Raw genomic sequence first — 27,507 nt, forward strand, 5'->3', positions numbered from 1 at the left:
AAAACAGAAAATATTCTCATATTTCATTATAACAAATAGGACACAAACAAGAAAGAGCAAATTTTCTTAATATTGTGAAGCATAAAAATGGATAAGTAAATGTAGTACTCTTCAAAATAAAAGTTTTATTTATTTAATTATTTATTTTACTTTATATGACTAAAATGTCAATGACTACTTGCACAATTGATTTCCACTAATTCAGAAAGTATGTAAAAGCAAAAGAATATGTGATGAGACCAATCCAGGAGGGTTTTAAATGTCCTGAGCCACTCCCTGAATGGTAAGGAATGAAGGAGGTATCGAGTTGTGAGCAAGTCTGGTTGGCGCTCGGGAGATGGTGCAGGAAACCACCTCTATTTTTATCAGGGGAATCTGCAAAAAGTGGTGATTTGATATGTAAGACATACGTTTTCCACATAATTTATAATCTGGTCCACGGTCAGATGAGTGACGTTTCCTTGTGGACACCCGATTTTAAGGTGCATCCTGTAGAGGATGTGGCTGGGTCACCGCTCACTGTACCCCTGCCTGCCTTCCTCCGCTCACCTGGACATCTGCTCAGGGGACAGAGTCAATGACGAAGGTCCCTGCCTGCTCTTAGATAACACAGCCAAAAGCCACTCAACGACGGGGATTCCTTCCAAGAAACGTGTCAGGCAGTCTGGGGGTTGCGCGAACACCCTAGAGGCCTAGGCCAGTCACTCAAAGTGGCCTGGCACGATGAAGAGACTCACGTGAAGAGACTCGCGGACAGGAGGGAGGAGGCCCCTGCACCCTGCCTAGCGGTGAGCTTTCTCTCCAAGATTCACACGCTGTGCAACTACTAGCAGACGCCCTGCGGGCAGCACGAGGCCATGCAGCAAGGGTCTGTGTGCCACGGAGCACCTTGCGCTGGACCAACTGCAGGCTCCGGGCTTTCTGTGGCTGCCACGCATGGGGTTGTTCACACCTGCATCACAGGAACCTGTGAGTGAGGTGCTGTCCCACTGCCACAGCCGGCAAAGGCACTTCTTGTGGGACCATGGAGAGTTGTTATGAAAGTCAAGGCTGGCGCTCCCCCTCTCTGGTGCCCTGTCCACTTTTGAGTGCTCTCCCTGTCGTGCCGGCCCCTGCTGTGATGCCATCAGCCACCATGCAATGCAGCCAGTGGGCTCCTCCCAGAAAGTGGCATGGGCTGTTTGGACTTTCAGCCTCCAAAACTGTGAGCTAAGTAATAACACACACACACACACACACACACACACACACACACACGTACTTCCTGCCTCAGTTATTTGGTGAGAGCAAAGGAAAATAAACTAATACAGATGTCATACCTACAGGACCAACCAATAATAGAAAAACAAGAAGTCCATCTCTGCCTCAGTGGCAGAAGGGGCATTCACCAGCATAGGAAGGCAGCACCCACCAGCCGAAGTTGGAAGCAATGGTTCAGTAAAGTTAAGTTGTGTAGGGGATTGCAGACTGATGATGGCACCCTTAATATGTATTCAGTGTTAGATGTTCCATGACCACTAGACACATTATTTCACTACTCAATAGAGAGTAAACATGCAGTATCCCAAGTATTAGGAGAGTATAATCTTGAAACCAGAATAGAATAAGACCTTCCACTCTTGCTGACACCCCCTCTACTCTGATTTGCTGAACAATGTTCCTGCTCTAGTTCTCCTGAACATTGTACCGTGATTGTTTCTAAAAGTTAACATCAAACTCCCGATGCTTCCGTCAGCTGTAAAGGATGTGCACTGTGCGTTGTTCCTTGGGACGTCTCAGTGCATCTTCTGCCTTACTGTGGGCACTGGCCCCTTCCTTGCCTCTTCTTTCTTTCATTGCTGCTCTGCTCACTGCTCTGCCTCCTGTGATGAACCATCCACTCCGTGTTCCTCCTGGCTCTCTGCACTGTTAGAATGCCATGTGATATAATGTGCTGCAATATTTGAATGTGTTTGGCTTGGGGGGCATGACCACAGGGGGCTGGGGTATCTCTCTTTCCCTTTCTTATTTGGCAATCTAGAAGGAACTACCAGCCTTCGTGATAATTTTTTATTATTTATTGCAAGAAACTTTGTGGTTTATTATATAAAATGGGATTCTTGGGATAGTTCTGACATTACAAAACTCCTAAGGTAAGCACACCTGCTCCATGATCATCGCTGTAGCAATGCAAATAAAACTGTAGTCAGTTATAAGCTATGCAAAATGTGGGTTATATAGTTTGAATTATTCATCCAGAAAACATCTTGGTGTGGTGAGTGATGGAACACTTGACAGTAAGTGATAAATAATAGTGATTTTGATAAATTATCCTGGATGGATGGCTTATGGCAATGCATAAACAGTGGGAAAGCATTACGTTTTAAATTGGGATCACTACCCCAATACGAAATAAACAGATGCTCTGACTCGGTGTGTGCTGTTAACAACAAGAACCTCATATCTAAAGCCAGGGATGATGATTACGATTCAAGAGCAGCAGCTCTTCCTTGCACTCTGAACATAGTTTCAGCTGGGGACAGGGAGGATCAGCAGCATGATGGAGTCTGTGACCTCTCTGCTTGTTCTCCAGTGGGAAGCTCGGCTTCGTGACCCACCTGCCCTGAGCATGCTCCTGGACCTGCTCTGGGAAGAGCGCAGTGTGGATTCCGGAGCAGACTTGGGAGTGATCCTGGCATTCATGCACTAAAAAGTCGAGGGAGAAGCTCCTGGAGCGCAAAGACCAAACTCAAGAGAAGCGTCCTCCCTCCTCCCGTCTCTGAGAGGAACAGAAATGGGCCTTCTGCAGAATGTCTTTGATCATGGTATTTCTGTACTCCTTTTCTTTCTGAATAACAGTCAGACTATAATGGAAGATCTTTAATAAATATGTTAAGGAAAAGATGGATGTTCATGGTAATGGATATCAAAAGTTGATACGCTGATTCCATAGGCAGTTAATTTTAATATCCTAGAAATTTTTCCTAAATTAAGAAAATTGAATATCTATTAGAAAAATTAGGAAATAAGTTTTCCATCAAACTTCTCTTGCTTCTATACTGTTCCTCTCTGAAGTTTTCTCTCTTATCTTCTTCTGCTCCTTCAGGAACTATTGATTGCTTCCTCTGAGCTGTTCTGCTGCAAAATCCTTTTGTGACATGGGCCACCTGCTGCCTATTTTAATGGTCGGCTGTGTAAAGGGTTGTTTTCCCTGCTCAGCATCATGCTCCTGCTCCACCATCCTTGGCACCCTATGGCAGGTTACAGGCCTTGGGCCTTTGCCACTGGACCCTCACCCCATGAACTGCAGCTCACTGCAGTCAGTTTTGCAACACTCACCCAGGTTTAATAGCTGAATTGGCAGCACCTGGCTGACTCGCCATAGGTCACAGGTCCCTGGTCCTGAGCAGAGTGAGGAGTAGCGCAATTTACCTCCCATAAAAGAGGTGGACCTCTGCCTCCCACCATGACTCACATAGCTGGGGGCTCAAAACCAGAATGGCTGGTTGACCAGAAGCTGAATCATCAATAAAATATCAAGTGTCCTCTGTAGAATGTACTTTCTCAACATGGTAAAAAATGTTGACCTAGCCTAACAGTTAAATTCTATTCTTAAGATTCAAACAATTAGAAGCATTTCTATTAAAATCAGCCACAGAATAAAAATACCCTGTCACCATTTAACCTTGTTCTAGAAGTTTTTTTTTTTTTTTTTTTTAAATACATTCTTTTTTTTTTTTTAAAGAGAGAGTGAGAGAGGAGAGAGAGTGAGAGAGAGAATTTTTAATATCTATTTTTTAGTTCTCGGCGGACACAACATCTTTGTTGGTATGTGGTGCTGAGGATCGAACCTGGGCCGCACGCATGCCAGACGAGCGCGCTACCGCTTGAGCCACATCCCCAGCCCGTTCTAGAAGTTTTTAACAATGGAACAAAAAGAATGGGTATACTCACGATAAAACTGGAGCAAGAATTGTATTGATTTGGTGAAATCCTAATAGCTAGAAGTTCATGGAGAATAAACAGAAATGGGGAATCTCTTGGAACTAATAAGAGCACAGTTAACTTGCTAAAGAAAACAAATATGCAGAACATTTCTTGAAAGCTTCATAATTGGTAAATGGCATCTAGGATATGTGAAGAAGGAGAGCTTTATTCTCCAAAGCAAAATGCATAAATAAAAAATGAGAAAATACTTCAAAAGTAAAGTATTAAGTCTGTCTTTAAGTTTGCTTTTGTGCTCCAGGAAAAGTATTTTTTAATATAAAAACAAAAAGAAATTACAAAACATCATTAAAAGATGAATGATTTTTTAAAATAAAAAATCATAATATATACCTTATTTTCAAATAATCAGATAGCTACAGCATAATACTCTAAGAATTTCAATACTATTGTTGAAAATTTGACAATATAAATCTCAAGTCTACCTGGAAACACAGAAACAAAGCTGTACTATCAGCTTGACTAGATAGGGACTGTAATTTGGCTACATTATGTCCCTATTGCTTGCTGTGGTATCATATCATAAATTCACAAATGATATGTAATTTTAGTGATTGAAAAAATAAATGTATTAATATAAAACTAGGTGATGATACATTAGGCTTTGCTGATACCACAATGATAATTGTTTCATCCAAGAATTAACAATGGTTGCTAACATTTATGAGTGAAATTTGTTAAAAAGAGGATATTTGTCCAACAGTACAATATCTGCACCCAAACTTATCAGTTAACAAAATAAAAAATATTAACATTGCAACGAAAAAAATCTGTCAAATTCTACCTTAACTCAGCAAAGTTAGCATCAGTAATGAGACCTATCAGCATGTACTTCCTCTATGTTGTTCTAAGAATGGCAAAATATCACTGTGTGATGTTCTTGTCAAAATGTGTAACTTAAAACAAAGCAAGCATAACAAAGCATCATGCAAATTCAAAATGAGGGACCATCTATAAAACAGAGCCATGAAGACCCAGTGGAGAGGAGACTGAGGGGACAGGGCAATCAACCTAGTGTGGGCCCTGGACTGGGCCCTGCATCATCAAAAAGGTCCTCTCAAGATCACTGATTAGCATAATCATGTAAATGGTATTTCTGGGTTTTCCTAATCATACCAAAGTCTTTTAATGTGTTATCATCTATGGCTCTGTAATTATCACATTTGAGTCAGCTTGGTGAACTTCTTTATGATTTTTGCCACTCATTTTTAATAATCTGAAACTACTTCAAAAAGTAAAAAAATATAAAATATAAGAACAAATATTTTAAGAATGAATGGAATAATGATGGCATTAGGTCTGGTGAAGGTTAAAATTAATTATAAAACTATAATAATTAAAATAGTACCAATAGGGGCAGAAATTTATAGGCATATCATTACACAAACATTTATATCTACAATTGACCCATAGACTTATAAAAATTAAGTAAGGGAAGAATAAAAGTTTGAGGGATTGGTATGGTTTATTTAGCATTTTGTGTTAAGAATAGTAATTTTGGAAAGAATTGCATTATTTTATCTTAATAACATTAAAATTAGGAATATGCTTGTAAGGTATGTCTATGTATCATGTGTATACATGTAAAATCAGGAGAAGAAATAGCCAGTGTTAAAATTTCAGTTCATCTTTGGTATGATTACACATGATTTCTATTTTATGACTTTTATCTTTTTTTCATTTTTGTTACCAAAAATGTGCATTCATTTTGCAAGGAAAATAAAATATTCATTGAGAAATATCAACTTTTATCTTGTAAATGAAAAGGTCTTCATATTTGACAAGTTTTGTTTTTGATCTCTTTCTCGTTCATTCTTTTAGTCATTTCGAGAAATGTATGCTGCGTTTATCATATTAAAATCTATGTGTTAGGTGGTGAAAACAAATAATTTCCAAGATGCCCTTCCAACCATGTGGGCTTTGGCTTTGCCCTAAGGGAACAAAACAGAGAATCCATTGTGAATCTAGAGAATTCTGCTCCAGAAACCTTTCAGATAAATTCCTGAAGCAAGCTGAGCAGAACAGGAAACAACTGCAGTGGAAGTTCTAGAAGCTGCCTAAGATGGTTGAGGGCTTCTGATTATACATGTGTGTCTTGTTATTAGGCTTTCTAATGTAGATTTTTAAAAAAGCTATTTTCCATCTTCTTGACTTATTCCCCTCAGTTTTATAGACCATTTTTGTGCGAATGGGAACCCCCTAAGTGCCATCCTGTTCCAATTGTCCCCTCAAGTGTCCTAGAAAAGATAATATGTATGAGATGACCCAATTGTAGAAGAAATCGATCCACATTTATAAGCAAAAACACTTATTTTTTAAAGCAGAAGTATTCCTTCACATTGGAGAACTCTGGACCATCCTTTGGTACCCTGTACTGGGTTGATAGTGTCCCTACGAATTCCTGTCCTTCTGGAACCTATGAACGTGACTCCATTTGGTAAAGGTCTTTGCAGATGTGATGAAGTTAACCTGTGGCTGTGGTGGGTGGGAGTGGATCACCGATCCAATGACTTTGGTCACAGACAGAGAGGAGCCACACTGGCATAAGGGACGTGTGGCAATGGGGAGAGAGTTTGGAGTCATGTTCTGCAAGCCACAGAACACCAAGAGTTGTCAGCAGCCACCAGAAACTAGGCAGAGGCGAGGGGCTCCTCCCCCACAGCCTTCAGCAGGAGCACGGCGCTCCTCGTTTCACACCCATGGGCTCCAACAGTGTGAAAGAATAAATTTATGTTTTCAAGCCCCTCAGTGAAACTTTGTTACAGCAGCCACTGGGTTGAATTATATTCATATTAATATTGAATTATACTAATCATTTATAGATAAAAATCTGTAAATAATCATTCTGTATTCACAGTTAGTGCCACTGGTGAAATCAATAATGCATCTTCAGAAAATACAGCAGACATTGATTGGCCTTCTCCATACACTTACTGGGCAGAATGCCTTCACTTTTCATGGAAATGTAATTATTTGCACAGATTCAATAAAGATCTGCCAAACTATATGACAGGATATGAGTGGGAAAACTGATTTGTTATGTGCCGTGCCAGAGAAGTTGCCATTAAAATTACAATATCTGTGTCCAGGGTGATCCACTGGCCAAGAGTTCTATCTCCTGTATGGAAACTGTGATTGACTCTGGGGCAGCTCAGATCACATGACCTTAGGTCTGTTGACCATACGGCAAGGCGAAGTGTGTGCTAATTTAAACTTAGTACTTAAGTAAAAAACCAAAAATCGGATACTTTTAGAGCAGGATATTCACAATCAAAGAAATACATCCAGAGACTTCTCTTTCTAAGTGTGATAGGTTACAGGGGACTCCCATCAAACTCACTGACTCTCCCATCAAAATAACTATAAAACCATCTCAAATACATGCAGCAGTTTTCAGATTCTAGTAGTGCTTGGTCACTGATGGGAGAGAAAGCCCAGAGGCTTGGCTAGTGATTGCCCAAATCCTGTTGACTGCACATCGTTCTGCAGTAGCACAGGTTGCTTAACCGCAGACAGCAGAGTGGTCCCACACATTAGGCACTGATATGAGTTCCAGGCTGCTGAGCTGGCTGAGATTTGTGGGGCATAGCATTCAGGATGGTTTCTGGTTAAAGAAATTCCTCAGTGACATTGACATCACTTCATATACCACAGACATTCAAAATTCATGAAGGAATGTTACAAACAACGTAAGCAATAAAACCTTAATGAAATTGGCCAATCTCTTCAAAAGACTTGAATGATCAGGAAGACATACAGAAGCAGAATAGACACAAATCTGTTAAATAAATTCCATCCGTAATAAAAAATTGTCAAAGGGAAAATGCCTGTACAGATAGTTCCACTTGATTAAATATTTAAGGAATAAAAAATGCATACATTCTTTCAGGAAATGGAGGATGATCATCTATTCTTAAACTTATTGTAGGAAGCCAGATACACTGTACTTCCAAAACTTTAGAAAAACATTGCAAGGAAATACACATATAAATAAAGATTCTTCATAAACTTAAGAATGAAAGCATATGCAAAATATTACTGAGTCAATTAGGCCAAAATATAAAACTGATAACATAGCTGATAGTTATTCTGGGAATACAAGATTGGTTGAACATTTGAAAATAAGTCACGAAAATTCCATGCATTAACAATATAAAGTACAAAGATCAATTGTATTGTATTTGACAAAATTGAACTCAATCCTGATAAATCTTTTCCAGAAACTAGTAGTAGAAGGAAATAGCTTCAACCTGATTACTAACTTCTACAAAACAACTTTATCTCCCCATCATAGTTAAGATGAATTGCTGAAAACTTTCCCTTTAAAACTGGGATGAGGCCAAGTATAACCCATGTTACTGTATCTATCCAACAACATACTGGAGGCCTTGGCCTGTGCTGTAAGGCAAGAAAAAAGAACTAAAGATGGGGAAAAAATGAGACATAAAACTGTTTTTATTTGCAGATAACATAAATATTCACATGGAAGAAGATAAGGAATCTACAAATAAGTTTCACGATCTAATAAGTCACATTTTAATGAATTATTTGTGTCTTTTAAGGCTGAGGATAAGTAGAAAGCAAAGCAAAATGAATCTGTGTATAGCAGGTGTCGATACATGACAGACACACCATGCCCATGGTTGTAAGATGGAGTTTTTCCCTAAAGTTACTCTTTCAATTTGTCTATAGGCAATAGTGCAATCATTAACAAGATACCATCAGGCTTTATTGGAGAAATCGAGACACTATTATAAAAACTACACAGAATTACGAAGGACTTAAGGATGTCCAACAAGCTCTGAGGCAGAGGGCCAAGGTGGAGGCTGCACCTTCTCAGCATTCACCCTCAGACACAGAGCTGGGGACAAGGCACTGCAGAAACCTGGGGAGTGTCAACGGGAGATGGAGGGCCCATCGAGAGAGAGACCGCCTTCACAGAGCCAGCCGGCGTTCAGGTCATAGCCAAGGCCTGGGGAAGAGGAGCAGGGCCACTGACTAGGCCCAACACAGGGTTCTAGAAGTGCCCAGAGGGCACGGGGAAGAGAAGGGGAGAGCACAGTGACTGAAAAGTCACAAAAAAATAACTTGAAATAGATGGTAATCCTGAACCTAATGCTGAAACTATGAAGTTTCTAAAAGGAGAGGAAGTAGCATATCCTCCTGGCTTAGGAAAAGCAATATTTTCTTGGAAATACCACATAGAGCCTGAATGATAAAAGAACAAAAAGAAAAATCTACTGTACAAATTTAAGACACAGTTAGTACTCGGATTTCTTCCCTGCTGTTCGCCAGTCACCTTGGGTCGTCGCTGACCAAGTCAAGGAAACTCAAAGGACTTGGGGAATCTTTGATGCCGTCATCTGGAGACCTTGTTAGACCTTCAACAACTTTCTTGAGATATCCTTAACCCATCATTAATTTTACCTAGTTGAAGAGTACAAATACATTTTTAGCATAGAGAGTTGTGCAGCCATCACTAGAATGTAATTTAAAATAGTTTCATCATCCAACAAAGAATCCCAGCCACTCTCCATGTCCTGCCTCATGTCCTCCAGCCCCAGGCAACCCCAAATCTACAGTCCATCTCTGTGCCTCGCCCACTTTGGACATTACCTGCACATAAGATCACACACAATGAGTTCTTCTGGGGACTATTTTTACTTAGCACAATATTTTTTGAGATTTATTCACACAGCTGCATATATCAGTATTTTATTACTTTTTTGATGAATAATTTCCTGTGGTATCACACTTTATCCATTCATCTGTTGACAGACAGTTGTTTTATCTACTTTTTGGCTATTACAAATCATGTTTCTATGAAAATTTGTGTACAGCTAGACACTGATTTTTGAACTTGGGTTTTAGAGGTCTTAGGATGGACGACTTTTAGGACAGGAGACCAGGTCAAGGCAGGACAACTCTTGAGTTTCCTGTCTGACCCGGATATGTAGTCGGAATATAGTCAGAATAACTTCTTCTCTGAGCTTCACCTCTTTTCTCTTTAAATCTGGAAGTGTAAATGGATACAGGATGTCTTAAATTAAATAATGCATGCAAAGTGCTACTCTCCTGTCGAAAGGGACCTCAATAAACCACAGCTCTAATTATATGTTTCCTATCGCTCAATTTTATTTTTATTCCACTCAAATCCTTGCTACTGAGTTGAAAAATATAAGAATCAGGAAAATAATTCTGACTTAAAAAACGTCTTAGCCCCTTTGGGCTTCACCTTGCTGCCTATAAGCATGGGGATTGGATGGGTCCCTTTCTGGCTTTATTCTTTAGATTTCAAATGCACTTTGACTGCTGTCTGCAGACCTGGTAAGAGAGTGTTTGATTATTTCTCCAGGGTCCTTTAGGGAGGGCTGCAGAGTCAGCATATGAGGTTCCGGTCTGTCCCGGGTCTCCGGCATTTGTGTTAAGCTCTCAATCTTTCTCAGAAACTCTAGGTGCAAAGACACAACTGCAGTCACTTAATCAGCCTTTTGGGGAAGCAGCACCAATGCCCAGGTATTAAGGTTTGTGATGGTCCAAAATTTCCAGTTTTCCCCTTCTCTTATGAATTGGCAGGTCCCATTCATTGTTTTGGTGTGAAGTCATCCATTTTGCCAAGGTTGTGTAAGTATGTAAACATGATCCTTCTGTCTTGCTCACACTTTCGGTAGTTGAGGTAAGAGTGCTCATCTCAAAGTTTATTTACACTCACAGGATTTGAAAAGCAAACTTGATGGAGTGATTTCCTCCCCTTCAGGGCTCAAGTTCCTAGTTTTCTCTGCCAAATGCATTCACAGCTCTTGAAGCTGTGCGAAGGGTTTGCAAGGGTTTTGCACATTAAAATGCACCGTGTCCACGCCACTGAGCACTCCCTTATTAGGTGTAAACAATCTTAAACTGGTCCTCTAAAAACTGCACAGCTCCACATGGTCATGTTGCTTTTCCAGGGTGTGAAAATGATCAGCATCTTAAGTCCTGGAATTTTAATCTCCAGTCAAGATGATGCAGCTGCCTCCCGTCGCTGTGGTATAATCTGAGGTGTTGTTCAGGGTGATGCTGTGGGTGACTGCAGAAGTTCATGTGGGCACCGCTGCTGGTCCCTAACTCCTGGGTAGGCAGGCCCTGCAGGAGGCCTCTAGAAGGCTGCTGGTGGGCATCTGGATGTTGGAAAGGCCCCAGGAAGCAGAGCAACAGGTTTTGTACTACCTTACAACATACGGTCCTGGGTTCCTCCTGGGTTTCATCTGTAGCGAGGAGCAGCTCGCATGCTCGGGGCACAGTCCCCTCTTCCTTTCCCACTCACCCTTTCCTCTTGGGTAGTGGCAAAGGAAAGGCTTACTTTATCTATCTCTTGGCATTTCTTCTTTATATGCCTCGGTCCCTACATTGGACCTGAGGTTTCACAAGGGTAGGACAAAATCTATGCACCTTTGTTTCCAGCGCTAGCTGTCCTCCTGGGGGGCAGTACAGCCCTGCAGGGAGAAGGATTCAGGACCCACACAGAGGTACAGTGTTCATCTTTTCTTACTCTTGCACTCAGCCTGAGTTTACTTACCTTCGTAGAACAGGGATAGTGACATGGCCTGGAATATTAAAGACTGTGTCCCAAGGATTGAGCATAGCATCTGGTTAAAGAGCAGCAGCTGACACTCCCTCAGAATCTGGTCTTCTGCCCCTGCTCCCTGAGTGGCCCCTCCCGAGTCTGGAAAGCTGGACAGCATCAGGTTTACCACCTGCCCTTCCCACCCAGGTGCCTTCAACCCTGACTGCCAGTTGTAATGGCAGACTCTGTTGTGATGTGTAAGTATTGCACCCTTGGTGTCTCCCAGGTCTAGAGCCACCCTGAGCCCTGGCTGTCCACAGTCCTGCTGGACTCCGGTGGTGACCTCTGCATGTGCCCTTCTCTGCTGTGGAACTTCCGCTCTTCCAGAGAGAGCTCTAATCTCCTTTCCTCATCACAACGCTGCTTAAATTTCTCCCAGGGCTGCTCAGCACGTCTACTTAAGACTCCTCATCTTTCCTGGCTCTGCCGGGCTCTGCCTGGCTTTCCACAGAGCCCCGTGAACTCTGTTCTAGGTAGGCTCACTTTATCTTAGCCCCTCTAAAGACCCTGGCCATCCTGGGCTCCTATACACAGGGGTCCTTCTGTCTGGAATGATATTCTATGTTCTGTTTTACCTTTTTAAAAAAATTGCATTCTTGGAAATTTTCAAGCTTAAAAATCAGAATTATATAATGAACGTTCATATGCATTTCTTCTAGTTCTGCCAAACATTGCCATTTTGTATCATTATTTCTCTTCCATGTGTGTTTTCTGTCTTGTGTAAGAAGATTCGATTCTGATAAGAAATTAAAAAAAAAAAGAGGATAGAGAGATAGAGGATGGAAACAAGTGGCCTGGGAGACATGCTAGCCATAGGTAAGTGGGTAGCTGGACATGAAGAGGGACGGGAGAGCCAGGAGACACTGGCCATGCTCCCAGAGTTAAATAGATCTGGAGCTCCACAGGACCTGTGAGGGGTGGGGCATAGCCTCAAAATACACGTGGTGCCCAGCAGCATAAGTGGGCAGGGTCACCTCGAGCATGGCTTTCCTCTTCTGTCCCCTTGGTGGTGTCCTCTGGTGCCTTCCCTGGGGAGCCTTGGCAGTGACGATCCCCTGCGCTGTGCCAGCTGCTGGTAATCCCACCCTGGCAGCATCTGTCCACACCCGGGAGGGGTCTCTCGGATGCACATCCTGAGCACCCCCACCCTCACCCTGTTTCCCTCCAGCGTGAAGAGTGGCTGTGGAGAAGTCTGAAAACGCCGTAATCTGCCATGATGCCCAGAGACTTCCCAGAAGTCGGGCAATTTTACCAGGATGCGTGTCTGTCTCAGTCCTCCTGACCGGTCCCCCTGGGCGCACGGTGCGCTCTCTTCATCTGGATTTTCTAATCTCTCGTATTCCAGGAAATGGTTCATGTATGACACCTTTTCCACGTTGGTTCTTTTCCCTTGTTTTATTTTTCTTTTTTAGGGACTTCTGTGACTCATATCCTGTATTTTTTTTTGCCTGCCTTTGACCTTCTTTCATGTCTTTGTCTCTTTTTGAGTTTTACGATTTTCCTTTTGTCTTGTGTTTCACTGTATCACTGTGGGGCTTGCCCCTGTGTTCTCTCCTGATTAATCTCCCTTTTCATAATAATGTATGTTTCTATCTCCTTCTCATTTGAGTCTATTCATGTCTTAGATTTTCTACTTCTCATTTATGTGGCTCTGTTTCCTCATCCTGAATCATCTTCTAAATTCTTCACTTAAAAATAGTATATTAATAGTATATTAATACTAAAAGTGTTTGAAAGTTTGTCTTTCTGTCATTTTTTTTGGGGGGGGAGCTCCATAGAGGAGTCATTCTGCTTCTTTATTTCTTATGCTTGTAAGTTTTTATGATATTTGATCTCAAAGATTTTCTGTTGCTCAATTTTATGTGAATTTTGTTCTCTTGTGGTTTAGAAGAAAGTGTGTTCCAGTGCTCTCTTCCACCTCACAGAGCCCTCTGGTGTGTGGTTGTGTGTGTGGTTGTGTGTGTGGTTGTGTGTGTGGTTTTGTGTGTGGTTGTGTGTGTGTGGTTGTGTGTGTGTGGTTGTGTATGTGTGTGGTTGTGTGTGTGGTTGTGTGTGTGGTTGTGTGTGGTTGTGTGTGTGGTTGTGTATGTGGTTGTGTATGTGTGTGGTTGTGTATGTGTGTGGTTGTGTGTGGTTGTGTGTGGTTGTGTGTGTGTGGTTGTGTATGTGTGTGGTTGTGTATGTGTGTGGTTGTGTGTGTGGTTGTGTATGTGTGTGGTTGTGTGTGTGTGGTTGTGTATGTGTGTGGTTGTGTGTGTGGTTGTGTGTGGTTGTGTATGTGTGTGGTTGTGTATGTGTGTGGTTATGTGTGTGTGTGGTTGTGTGTGAGAGAGAGAGGAGTTCTGAAGATCAGTGGTGCCTTCTGAAGTTGCACAGCTCCTTCCCCTGCCCCTGGGGCTTTCTTGCATCCTGTGGACATGCCCAGGTGGGTTTGAGGATTCGCAGAGGTTCCCATGGGTCTGAGGTGGGTCTGCCTTTCTCCCGGTGCCTAACTTTGAGATTCCACCTTTTTGTCCATTGAAGTGCCATCTACTCGTGGATCTTTGTTTCTACACTACTGGTTTGTTTATGTGCTTGCACCCATGGCTTTAGTTAGGGAGACACTGGGACTCGGCTTCTAGAAGAGCAAATCTCTCCTGTCTTTTCAAGAAGAGTTTAGCTAGACTTCTGTGCTGCCCCTTTTACGTAAACTTTAGAATCAAGTTGCCAGCTCTGGGGAGGAACAGATTGTGGTGCTCCTGAGGGCACAAGTGGCTGTTATCGGTGCTTTAAGGTGTCTTTGATACAATACATGCAACATTTGTTTTCTTTTGGGTCCTTTTTATTTTCCATGTTTCTGCTTTCCAGTTTTGTGTATATTGGTTGAAACTTGTCTCTTGTATATAGTTGGGACATGCTGTGTGCAACCTGCCACTTCTTGTTATTTAGCTGAAACTTGCTTGCTCTCAGAGGCACAGATGATGTGTTGGCGTCCAGTGCTGTGGCCATTCTCAGTGGCAGAGCTCTGTCGGTTTCCATGCCCCTGTCCTCCCTGCTGCCCTGGCTGCCCTTTCTTGGAATGTCTACTTTGTATCAGGTCCTTCTCTCTTCCCTCTCCAGGCCCTGCTTCTGCTCCTTGTAACTGCCCCCAGTTAACCTCTCTCCTTCAGTGTTCACAGGGGCCTCTCTCCTCCTGGAGCTTGGTCATGGGCTTCTCTGTGCTGTGGTCATGATGTACATGTACTCATCTCACAAAATCCTTCCGAGAAGCAATATTTATTTTTAAAAACATGGTCAATATTTTGGTAGAATACTGCTTTGTGTGAGCCTCCGTCTCTGCTCTCATCCCCTCTCAGTTTCTGCCTCAATTCCCAGAATCAATATCCTTTGTTTCCATTAGAGCACAGACCGAGGAAGTGACTTTCCTTTTCATCTGAAAGTGCCCCGTCCTCCCTTGTTCTCTTAGGGAGTTCATGTGGGTACAGAACTTCAGGTTGGCCCTTATTTTTATTCCAGAATATTGAATGTATCATTGCTGCCCATTGTGGCCTCCTTGTTTTTGAGAGACTGCTGCAATCTGACACTGGCTCCTTTGAAAGGTGTTTCCCTTCTCTTTGGTTTTCTGTGATTTCTGTATGATTCACGGAAGTCTGTTTATTTATGGAACAGTGGACTTAGTTCATTTATTTTCAAAAGTTCTTGTGTATTCTCTCTTTGAATATTTTTCTATCTCTTTGTTTTTCTGTCCAGATAATTTTTCTGATGTGTTAACAATCCATCGATTTTCTTTTTAACTGTGTCTCATATTCTGTGAAGTTCATCTTCTCAGTTCACAATTTTCAAGACTATGTTTTAATATTTTCTTTTTTACTATGTGATTGTAGAATGTGCTCTTTCCTAGGTATTTTAGAGATTGTCTTTTACTTATTGCAATATGACAAGCATATTTTATCAAGGATATATTTTTGTGCATTTATTTAATTTATGATTTCTCCTTATTCAAAATCATGGATCTTGTTCTTTATGTTCCAATTTGGGACAATATTTTGAGGCCATTATTTGAGGCTGAAGATGCAGGTTTCAATTACTCCCCACCCCAGGATTGGGCCAGGGTGGGGGTGCTGAAAACCGAGGCAGCTGCGATTCCAGGATTCAACAATCCTCTGGCCCACTTGGTTGCATACCTGGATGTATGCTCCAACTCAAGTGCAGGGGAACATCTCGTTCCTCTTTTACTGTATCCATTAGGAGTGAGTCAAGAGAGAAAAACACTCTAATGGCTTCTCAGGACTCTGGGAACTCTTGGAAATGACCCAAGTGCCCCCTGGGGCATCCTGCAGCATCAGGAGGCAGAGGATTCCTTCCTCCCGACCCCTTCCTGTGGCCCTGTGTGAAAGAGGGGGGACGCAGCTCCTGGTTCACCATGAAGAAAAGCTCAGAAAGGAGTGGAGAAGGAAGGTCGGCTGCCCAAGAACACCAAGCCACTGTCCAACGCTCCTGGGGTTCTGGGGATCTTTATCGGTCGTGATTGTTGTGAATTTGAGCAGGCTGGTCTGCCCACACCCAAATCCTCTCACTGCGCGAGTCCACGGATCTGTCACAGTCTCAGTGGCACTTCCCGAGGCATGGAAGTCACCCTTGGGATGAAAGAGGTGTGGCTTTTGTCCTGTGTTTCATCTTCCCAGAGGTCCCACTCCACGGTGTGCCTTGCTTTGTGCCTCTCTGATGCAGGAATTGTGATGGGTATCACTTACCGACTTTTATAAACCGCAAGAGGTGCATTCTCCAGAGGACAAATGACTGGCTCTCCACTAGCAGAAGCTGCCATTGAAACATCCCCAGACCTTCCCCCAACAGCGGACAATCCACAGCACGTGGGCTTCATGCCATGAGTACCTTTGTGAAGGCAAGTCCCCACGGGGGTTTAGCCCACCTGGGAAACTGAAGAGATGGCTTTGGTGAGCGCCCAGTCTATGCCAGCATTTTGGTTTTATTTATTTATTTAATTTTATATTGGAAAAGACTCATTTGATTTTATATTATCACATTTTCTTCTTCAATTAATGTGCCCCAAGCCTTGAAAATAAAGGCAAATAATGAGGACATTGACTGAAACAATAAACTAAACTTAAGAGATCGTGCTCTGCGGGAAATCACACAATACAGAAAATTACTTTAAAATAAAAAATAAGACCCTTACCCTTAAAAAGATCTGAAGATTCAAACCATCATCACACAAACGTCCTTGAAGAATGGCACAGAGGTACATGTTGTTCTTCCCCCAGAGCAGTTCCAAATAACACCCTGTCACTTGCAGGAGAGGCATGAAGAAGAGTCATCTCACATTGAACCAGAGAGCTTCCTTCCAAATAGTTCCCATAGCTGCCTCGCTGGCTGCCAAGAACTTCTGACCCTTATGGAATCGGGTTCATTACCAGGAAAAAAGTCCTCATGCCCAGAATAATTCTGATTAAACAAAAAAAAATTTCCACTATACAAAAAAAGGTTGCTAAGGAGTGAAGACTGTAGTACCTCTAAGTGTATGTGCTTCAGGAATGGGGACACGCCTTGCCCATTTTATTCCAGCAATGTGGCTCTTGCCAAGTGAAAGCTAAGATTTACTGCTGTGGAATTTCATCTCTCTTTAAAAAGTACATTCTTATGCTAAGATGTATCCCATGTATAATTTTAAAATATAAATTAAGATAAACTAAAGGTAAATTAGAATGAACTCTCGGGAACAGGTGTACTTCAAAATGAAAAACACAAAATTGGGGAAAATTGTGGAAACAGTCATTATTACCCTTTTTTTTTTTTTTAAAGAGAGAGTGAGAGAGGAGAGAGAGAGAGAAGAGAATTTTTAATATTTATTTTTTAGTTCTCGGCGGACACAACATCTTTGTTTGTGTGTGGTGCTGAGGATCGAACCCGGGCCGCACGCATGCCAGGCGAGCGCGCTACCGCTTGAGCCACATCCCCAGCCCCATTATTACCCTTTTTTATTGGGGGGTACCAGGGATTGAACCCTGGGCACTGTACCACTGAGCAACATCCCCAGCCCTTTTCATTTTTAATTTTGAGACAGGGCCTTGTTAAGTTTCTGAGGGTGGCCTTGAACTTGTGATCCTCCTTCCTCAGCCTCCTGGCCTCTGGGATTACAGGCATGTGACCCCATGCAGCCATATTCTTTATTGCTTCTAAGGGTTATTTGTTAACTGTCCCCTGTGTGTGTTCTGGTGCTTTGCTATCTATACCATGTTAAGACACGAAGCTAAACAGCTGGTGGGGAAAAGCAGTGTGTGTTAGCTCCCTTCTCTTTGTTTAGATGCAGCAGCCCTCTGTATCCATGAGGGGTGGCCCTAGGGCTTCTCCTGGATGCCAGCATCTGCAGATGCTCAAGGCCATAAATAAAATGGCACAGTATTTGCTTGTAACCTTTGCACTTCTTCTCACATTCTTTGAATTACCTCTTTTATTACTTATAATGCTTAATGCAAATGCCATGTAAATCGTTCTATGTCATCCAGGGAATAACGTGATAACATGAAGAATAAAATCTGCCATGTTTATCACACACACCACTTTTTCTGAGCATTTCAATCTGTGGTTGGTTAGATCTGAAGCTGTGGAGCCCACAGCTGTGGTGGGCAGACTGCATCCAAAATCCAAAATCCAAAATCCAAAATTCTCTAAAATCTGAAATGATCCAAAATCCAAAATTTCTGGAGTACTGATATGATTCTATAAGTGGAAAATTTCATGTGATGAATCATTGTCAAAACACGGGCTCATTAAAATAGTGTATAAAATGAGCTTCAGTCTATGTGCAGAAGATGTATATAAAATATCAATGAATTTTGTGTTTAGGCTTGAGTCCCATCCCCAAGACTTCTCATTACACACACACACACACACACACACACACACACACTCACACACACAATACTCCAAAGCCAAAAATCTCAAATTAAAGCAATTTTGTCCCAAGCATTTTGGATATGGGATAAGTGACTTGTACTGAGAAAGTCTGAGTAGGTAAATTAGGGACAGATCATGAAAAGCCTTGTAAATTCATGCTGTTTTCATCCTGTGTCCTGAGAGCTTAGGAAAAGAAAGAAGGGTTTTCAAGAAAAGGAAAAGACATTTCCAAGCATCCAAAATACTCTCGTGCATGTGGAGAACGACTGGATGTGGGCTCAGCTGGGGCTTGAACACATGTTAAGACCATGCCTCCCCCAATGACTTGAACAACTGAGTGACACAGGGCTGTTTGCTGCTAGAGGCAGGTGAAGGAGCAGGAGCAGAGATTCCAGGGAAGGAGTGGGGGTCAGTCTTTAAAAATGTGAGTTTGAGTTGATTGCAGGGGAGCAAGCTGCGACTCCGGGAGGGAGGAGCACATGTGTAGGTTCCAGCAAGAAGCTGGCAGCGAAGACAGACTGGGAGGCAACATGTCTGTGGATGCCCCTAAGTAAGCAGCAGCCCAGCCCCAGGAGTCGCTGTGGGCACCCAGGGCGTGTGGGAGAGGTTCCAGAGAGAGGACCCTGGTGGCGCTGCCCAGAGACATGGCTCTAGATGCAGAATCTGACAAGGACCCCCAGCAGCTCCAGCCGGTGGGAGAAAGCAAGAGAGGGTGCTCAGAAAATCAGAAGTGAGTCTGTTCCTCCTGCACCCCCAGACTATCAGGAGGCAGTGTAGACAGGCAGGCGGTTGAGTCAGAGCCACAGAGTGATTTAGCTGTCATGAGTTCTTATCCTCTGTGATTCGAATCCTCATTTGCTACATAGCAATGATAGAAGCCTCCTGCTTTATCAGCTTCTTCACAGATGCAACTAAAAGTCCTGACCAGCACAACTTTAGGGGAGGAAGAATTTATTTGGGGGCACAGGGTTCCAGAGGTCTCAGTCCATGGACAGCAGGCTCCATTCCTAGGGGCTGGAGGTGAGGCAGGGCATCATGGTGGAAGAGTGTGGCACAGGGAAGCAGCTCACATGGTGATCAGGAAGCAGACTCCACTCGCCAGATACAAATATATACCCAAAGCCACACCCCCAATGCCCACCTCCTCCAGCCACGCCCCACCTCTGAAGTTACCACTCAGTTAATCCCTATCAGGGAATTGAATCACTGATTGGGTTAAGACTCTCGCGACCCAATCGTTTTCCTCTGAACCTTCTTGCACCGTCTCACACATGAGTTTTTGGGGACCCCTCACATCCACACTATAACTCCATCCTGGTTCTGAAAGGGAGGACGAGGATGGAAAATTACAGAGGAGGTTGAGCTCTGGGTTAAACTACAGTCAGTGTCCAGGGAATTCCATGTTTGTCCTCTGGAATCCGATGTCATCAGGGCAGGGACAGCGGTTTGGTGGATAGGACTGGGGGGAGGGGCTGGTTGGAGGCAGCCATTCTGGGGTGCTCTGGGTGGTGGCCCTGAGGGGTGCTGCTCCAGCACTTGAGCTCAGGCAGCTGCTAGTAGGAAAGGCCTGGGAGAGATCACGCAGAAGTTTCTGTTTGCTCTTATGTCTCACTTTTCTGGAAGTTGTTATTTCCAGGGCAAGTTATATCAAGTTATGAGTTAGGAGACAGGTTTTTGATCCCCTTTCTGTCATACACTCTCTTTAAGGAATTGAGGGGATCGCCACCTCCCTCAGGGCCGCAGTGTTGCCATACTCTGAACAGGAGTGAGAGACCAAAGGCTGCTTCCCAGTGGCTTCTGAATGCATCACTGTTCCCACGGTTTGGGGGCATGTAGCACTCAGAGCCTACGGGGGGGAGGGGCAGGTCTCCACCTTTTGAAGTGGAATCTCCTCTTGTCCTTCACTAAATCCTTTGCAGCATTGGAGATGCCTTTGGTTTTAATGGAGAATCTCTCTGCAGCCTCAGTATCTTTGGTGACATCTTGAAGACTGGTGTTTGCAGGGATCACAGGAGGACCCAGGGATGGGCACTTACCCCAAATCAGACCCGGGAAACAAACAGGTGTTTAATCCTAATCAGTGGCAAAGGGGTTCAAAGCAAGGTATTGACATTAGGCGTCAGATGGGGAGTGCTGAGCAGGGGCACCTGCTGAGATGCAGCATCTGGGCATGAGGATCGTGGGTTGGAAGACGGGAAACCTGCCAGGGAGCATGGCATCCTTGGCCTCTGACTCTTGCCTTCAAGGCTGGCTTGACACTAGAGAGAGGAGTGTCCAAGACCTTATCCAGCACCCAGTTAGTGCCCGCTCACCCAGCCCCCTGCTCCTGTGGTCAATATGGACAGCAGTGCCAGGAAGGCAGACAGGGCTTCGAGGTCACCACCTCATCTGGAAGAAGGACAAACCAAGTAAACAAACAAGCAAGTGCACGCGGTGAGGTCTCCTTCCAAACAGCTGCACATGCCACAGGAGTTAAATGGCCAGAATGGCTGCCCAGAGGCTCACGTTCACCCAGGGAAGAGAAGGGTAGGATCCTGAGAGGAGCCAGAGAAGAGGTCTGAGCAGGGAAAAACCCTGCATGAATATCTGAGCAGGGAAGAGCTCTCCCCTGTCCAAGGAACTGAAAGATAAACAGTGCACCTGCTGGGATATAAGAACAGAGGGCAGGAGCCTCGCCATCCATCCAGGTGCTCTGAGACCTTCATGAGATCCCGGAGACACTGAGAGCCTTGGCTAAGGACCAGTAAGAGTTCTTATAGTTCTCCGATTTTGTGACTGTTTCCTTTTAATATTCTGCTCTCTAGCCTGTCCTTGAGTTTCAGTGCTGGAGGCTGAGGAGGAGCTGGAGGCTGGTGGCCAGTGTTCAGGAAGCTTTTCTGTGGGCCTCATTTCTCCACTGATACACTAAAAGCGCTCCCTCCAGCCCTCATAGCACGGTTTTAGAGATGCAGAGCCGCTAGGAGGAGAAGCCAGGAAGCCACGGCCTATGCAAGAGAAAAAGCCAAGGCTTGGCTTGGTTTTCCTTGGTGCCCCCGACCACTGGTTCCTCCTGCCTTCCTCCTCATTCCCCTCACACCTGGTCATCCTCCCGTCCTCTGTCATCAAGGGGCAGCCTTCTGAGAGTGACGGTGTTGAGGGAGATGGAGAGGCAGTGGGCACCCAGGGCAGGATGGCGAGGTCGGGGGCAGGGCCAGAGCTCAGGAGCCTGGGGAGGGTCTTCTGCTGAGGTCAGCTTCCTGCTTGTGATCCCCAGCAGGGGACCCAATCAGCAGACACTCCTGTACTCGTGCTCCTAGGGGGGCTCCAACAGTAAAACTAAAACAGATGCGTGGACGAGGGGTACCAGTCAGGAACAGTGGGGAGCGCGTGGACAGAGGAGAAAAGGAGAGGAGGAAAGTCCGGACCATAAGAAGAACAGGCCAAAATTTCCCCCCCAGATTCCCAGCTCTGGGGCCCCTCTCTTCTGAGAAGCCCATCTCGGTTGCTTTTGCAATAAACCTGCTGTTGCTTGCTGTGTCTGTGTCCTTTCTTCAATTTTTGCTGAACAGAGACAGTGAACCCAGCACCACCAGGTGGTAACAGTGTGACCTGGGCGTGGCTGCGGTATTCTTGCACCTGTGCTTTTGTGAGTGTGAAGGGGGTCTGGTCTGGTGTGTATATCGAGTCACATGAACTGTGGAGGATGGCGAAGAGCGGGAGGACACGCTCAGAAGCCACCCTGTCACAATGAAACTTAAAGCTCTCTTTGTGAATAAATTTATTTATCGTACATGAATGGAAAAATCAATGGATTTTAGGCTTTATAGACATGCCTTCACATAGATGAAGTTTAAGTCATCTTAGCTCTTCACAGATGAAGAAGAGAGATCTTACCACACAGGGGAACTTGTTCCCCCAACACAGCACATGGTCAAAATTTAAGTTGACAACCAGAGTCCCTTCAGCTCACAGCTGTTGACACTTTTTGACACTTTCTTACACTGTCCTTCAGCCCCAGCGAGTCCACTCTGGAAAACACAACTTAAACATGCGGGCAGATGACCAAATCTGCACGTGGACCTTCTCATCTATAAGAGGCAATAGAGGCAAAACGGGAACCATGTCACAGGTTCAACGCGACCTGATTGCTCTGTAATCGTAACCACATGGGATTGTTGGAAAGCCAGGACAAGTTGTAGAAACACAGAAAGCTTTACTACAGGGGACGTAAGGGAAATCTTCTGAGGGGACCTAGAAAGCCAAGACACAAACAAAAACAAAGGAGGAGAGATGAGGGCGAGACCAGAGAGCCTGTGAGGAAACCTACCCCAGCCCAGAGGAATTCAGGGTGACCTACTGGTCACTCAACATTCGCAGAAACTGTGGGCTTGCAAGAAAGAGCTCCCTGGAGGACGGGGCGGGGCCAGCAGAAACTGGACAGTTAATTGAGGGCCCCTCAGAGGTCACATGGGCAGAAAGATGCCCTGAGCAATTACTTCCCAAGCCCCTGGGGCGAGGCCCATGGCTCCTCGCCCTTCTTTATTTGGAGAACTATTACAAACTTTAACCTCATCATTATGATTGTTATTTGATGCTTGCTGGATATGAATAAGGTCCTGTAAAAGTGCATCTGTGACTAGATTTATAAATTTTTGGTTCTTGTTTTTAAGTTTCATGGGGTAGACAGGGTACATTCAGATGCAGCCACCAAAGCATAGTTTGTGATCATTGTTAATCAAGACAGGCTCTGTCGTTATGAGCTGACTAGACACAAACAAAGGGAGGACTTGCTATCAAAAATAAAAAGAACTTGCAATATGGAAACTAATAACTTGTGACTGGTTCTGAGCATTCGTGGAGAACAGTTTATTAAAATGAACATGGAAAGTTAGAGAAAGAGGTTTAAAAAGTCTCAGTTTAATCTATTTTTTCCCTTGACATAGTTGATAGAACCCTGAGTCAGAGAAGTCAAGTATATCTGAAGTTTTAGCATTTTTGACCCACAGAGCTGCATGAGGTCACACATGCATACACATGGGCCTATGGATCAGTCCCCGCCCAGGATCTTCCCCCGAATGTTCCTTAGAATTTTGTCCTGAACCCCATCTTATTTCTTATTTTCATTACTTAATTAAAAACACAATGCAGAGCATTCAGCAAACAATTTTAGAACCGATTTCCACATACTATGCGATTTGCTCAGCACTGACCATTTCAAAGCAAATAAGGTCTCATTCTAGAACTCGAATGACTTGTAGTTTATTACACTAATTAAAATTGTGGAGTGCATACATGCAGAGGCATCAAATATTCACAATGGTCCATGTTGAATACATCACTAGTAATAATCCAGTAAATGCAAATTAAAGCAAATTTCTTATCTATCTTTGTATCTTTTATTTTAATAAGTAGCAGAATGTAGCATCTTATTAAAAGTAGCTCCATGAATGCTGGAATGGATGTATATAATTATTTTCATTTAGACAAGGACTTAAAGTGATTTGCTCAAAACTTCATTGTGATCAATGCAAATTGATGCCCTATTCCAAGAACTCAGCACATGGCAGTGAACCTTGCAATACTGCTCCACCATCTTGGAGTGTTTCTTTGTGTGCTGCAGAAGTGAGACAGGGTGGGGATTCCTGCTGCAGCTCATGTATCTTCATATTCCTGGATCTTGCTCAGATAATCCTTGGAGGTGTATATGGGAATAAAGGTTGAAAGTATGATAGTTCATTATTTAATTTTTATTTGCGGATCATGAAATTAATACCTAGACACACTTGATGTAATACTGAAGACCTTGCTGAGTGTTGGATTAATATTGTATTTTATTCTAAAACTACCCAGTGTGAGTTTTTCAGTGCTTTCAATGTGCTTGGAGAACGAATGAAATGAAGTAAAACAGACAAAGCTTATCCCCATTGTTTTTAAGAATGAAACAAAGTGTCAGTAAATAAATGAGAGCTTTCTGGATACAACTTTGTCTCACAAACCACTTGTTTTGATTTGTAAGCAACTAGTTGCCTGAACCCCCTCACAACACCATCTATATTGCTCTATGTGTCCCATGGCACCTGTCCATAAGAAGGAACTTGGCTTGCAGAAGATTAACCTGGAGCATGTTTTCCAAAGTTGAAGAAAATGGAGTTCAATAAAAATGAATTCCACTGGAGTTTTCATTGGAATATTAATATCTTCTTTTCCCGCAGACGAGATGCCTTTGACTTACTGTGCCTCCTGCCTCCCCACCCCTCCGGGTCTCTCCCTGCGAGTTGAATACCAATCCCTTACCTGCAGGCTTGGCGCGGCCAGCCACGGGCGTTCTGGGACCTGGTATGAAAACGGAATCACTTCCTCACTTATTATTCTTCGGAGAACAATCTTTATTTCTCTGCCTCTGAATGTCAGAAATCTTTTCCGATGTCTGATTAAAGGAGAATTATCCCAGTTGCTAGCAGGAAAGTTTAACTCTGAGCAATCTCCGCGTGCTTCTCTGCTTTCTTGTCACCTGGGGGAGGTGAGGGGCAGTTGGGCACTTCCCTTGGGAAGGAGAGAAGGCTGTCCTTGCCAGTGGACCTCCTCCCATGGGCGAGAGAAACTGGCCGTCATGACCACGTGCTCACGTCCAGGCTTCTCTGACCCTCACAGTGCACAGGGTACTTTGAAATGTAGATCTTTAAGTATTTAACCTTCCTGACAATATTACTATTACACTTTTAAGAAACTGAGGTTAAGGAGCTTTCCTAACTTTTGAAATTCTCAGATTAAAAATTCAAGAGCTGAGATTTGAGCCTCAGCACTTCCCATCCCAACACCTGTTTCTCCCATCAGCCTGATTCTCTGCATGAAGCATCTTCTACCGCTCTGAGTACTTGGGCTTGATCCATCCATCTGGCTGGTTGCTGTGATGTCCACTTTGTGCAGCACTTGACTGGGCTTAGGGGTGCCCAGATAGCTGGTAACACATTATTTCTGGGTGTGTTTGGCAGGGTGGTTCTGGAAGAGACTGGCCAGGGAATCTGTGGGCTGAGCACAGATCAGCCTTCCACAGTGTGAAATCAGTTGAGGCCCAGACAGCACAAGAAGGTGGAGGAGGGGCAGATTGTGTCTCTGAACTGGCCATTGAGCTCCTCCTGCCCCTGGACTTCAGAGCTCCTGGGTCTCAGACCTTTAGACCTGGCCTGAATACCACCTCCAGTCTTCTGTTTTCCCAGCCTGTGGGTAGAAGAGCTGGCTGTGTTGGTCCTGCGGGCTGGGTTTCCTGGGCCGCACGGCCTAACACAGCTGTCGTGTGAGAGTGGGTCCACTTGGAGCCACTCAGCTCGAGCAAAGCTTCCCCCTCTTATTTTCACTGCAACAACTTTGGGTTTTATGTTGTGATCTACTCTGGTGTTGCCTTCGTTAGAGAGCACACAGGTAGAGGAATAGCTACGAGACCCCGTGGGAGTAATGCTCTGTCTTCACACTGCCCCTGGACACGCGCACGCACTTCCATCTAGGGTTGTGGAGGTTTGGATCTTCCTGTGCCCCCAGGCCCACGTGGCTGAAGGCTCAGTGGTCAGCCTGCGGTGGTACTGGGAGGTGGTGCAGCAGTAGGAGGTAGGGCTAGAGGAAGGAGGGAGCTCAGTGGTGGTGGGCCCTCCAGGGGCTGAGGGGCCCCAGGCCGTCTTCTCCCTCCAGCTTCCCCTGTGCTCCGCCACCCCCTCCGGACCTAGGACTTTCCTTCTCCACAGGCCTGGAAGCCAGGAGCCAGCCGACTTGGGCAGGAACCTCTGAAGCCACAGTCCGCCTACAGCTTTCCTCCTCCCAGGTGTTTACGCAGGTACTTCATCTCCACCAAGGGACCCTGACCGTGGTCCTTCCCCCGTGTTGGTGATCAGAATGGATTTCTGTGATCACACGTGAAGTGAAGCCGGTGCTGCTGAATTGCATGTTCTCATGTTCATTTTTCTTTGACTATGTCCAAGTGTCACTGTGATTATTAATTCTTAGTATGTTACTAGGATTTTATTAAGATTATCCCTTTAAGAATTTGATTCCATGTTGTTCAATGTGATACCTGAGGAGGAGAATTTCATGGCCTTTTCTCAGGGTCACAGAAATTTCTGAAATCTACCCACACAGGGACCTCACCCTGAGATCCTGTGGAGAGCCACACTCAGACCTGTGTGGAGGGGTGACAACCAGGAGGTTTGGCATTCGTCTTTGACCAAGGTAGAAGCTCGGAGAACACAATGCAGCAGTAAAGACTTACTGCGTATTAGACGGCAAAGGTAATGTCTTAAGAAATATTATTAGGTTGGCTCTACAGTTTAGCTATTGTGAATCGTGGTACTATAAACATTGATGTGTCTGTGTCCTGTAGTAGGCTGTTTTTAAGAGAGGGATAGCTGGGTCAAATTGTGATTCCATTCCCAGATTTCCAAGGAACCTCCATACTGATTTCCATATTGGTTGCACCAATTTGCAGTCCCACCAGCATGTGTGAGTGTGCCTTTTCTCCCACATCCTCGCCAACACTTATTGTTGTTTGTCTTCATATTAGCTGCCATTCTGACTGGAGTGAGATGAAATCTTAGAGTTGTTTTGATTTGCTAGAGATGATGAGCATTTTTGTTGATTGATTGTATATCCTCTTCTGAGAAGTGCCCTTCAATAGATAAATGGATATAAAAATGTGGCATATATACACAACGGAATATTACCCAGCAATAAAAGAGAATAAAGTCATGACATTTGTGGTAAATGGATGGAGTTAGAGAAGATAAGGCTAAGTGAAGTTAGCCAATCCCAAAAACCAAATGGTGAATATTTTCTCTCATAAAAGGAGGCTGGTTCATAGTGGGATAGGGAGGAGGAGCATGGGAGGAATCAACAAACTCTAGATAGGGCAGAGGAGTGGGAGGGGATGGGAGCGGGTGTGGGGTTAGCAATGATGTGGAATGTGAGGGACATCATTACCCTGAGTGCATGTATGAAGACACGAGTTGGTGTGAATATACTGTGTGTACAACCAGAGATATGAAAAATTGGGCTCTATA

This window comes from Spermophilus citellus (genome assembly GCF_964194105.1).
Source record: "Spermophilus citellus genome assembly, chromosome: 16".
Taxonomy (NCBI): Eukaryota; Metazoa; Chordata; class Mammalia; order Rodentia; family Sciuridae; genus Spermophilus; species Spermophilus citellus.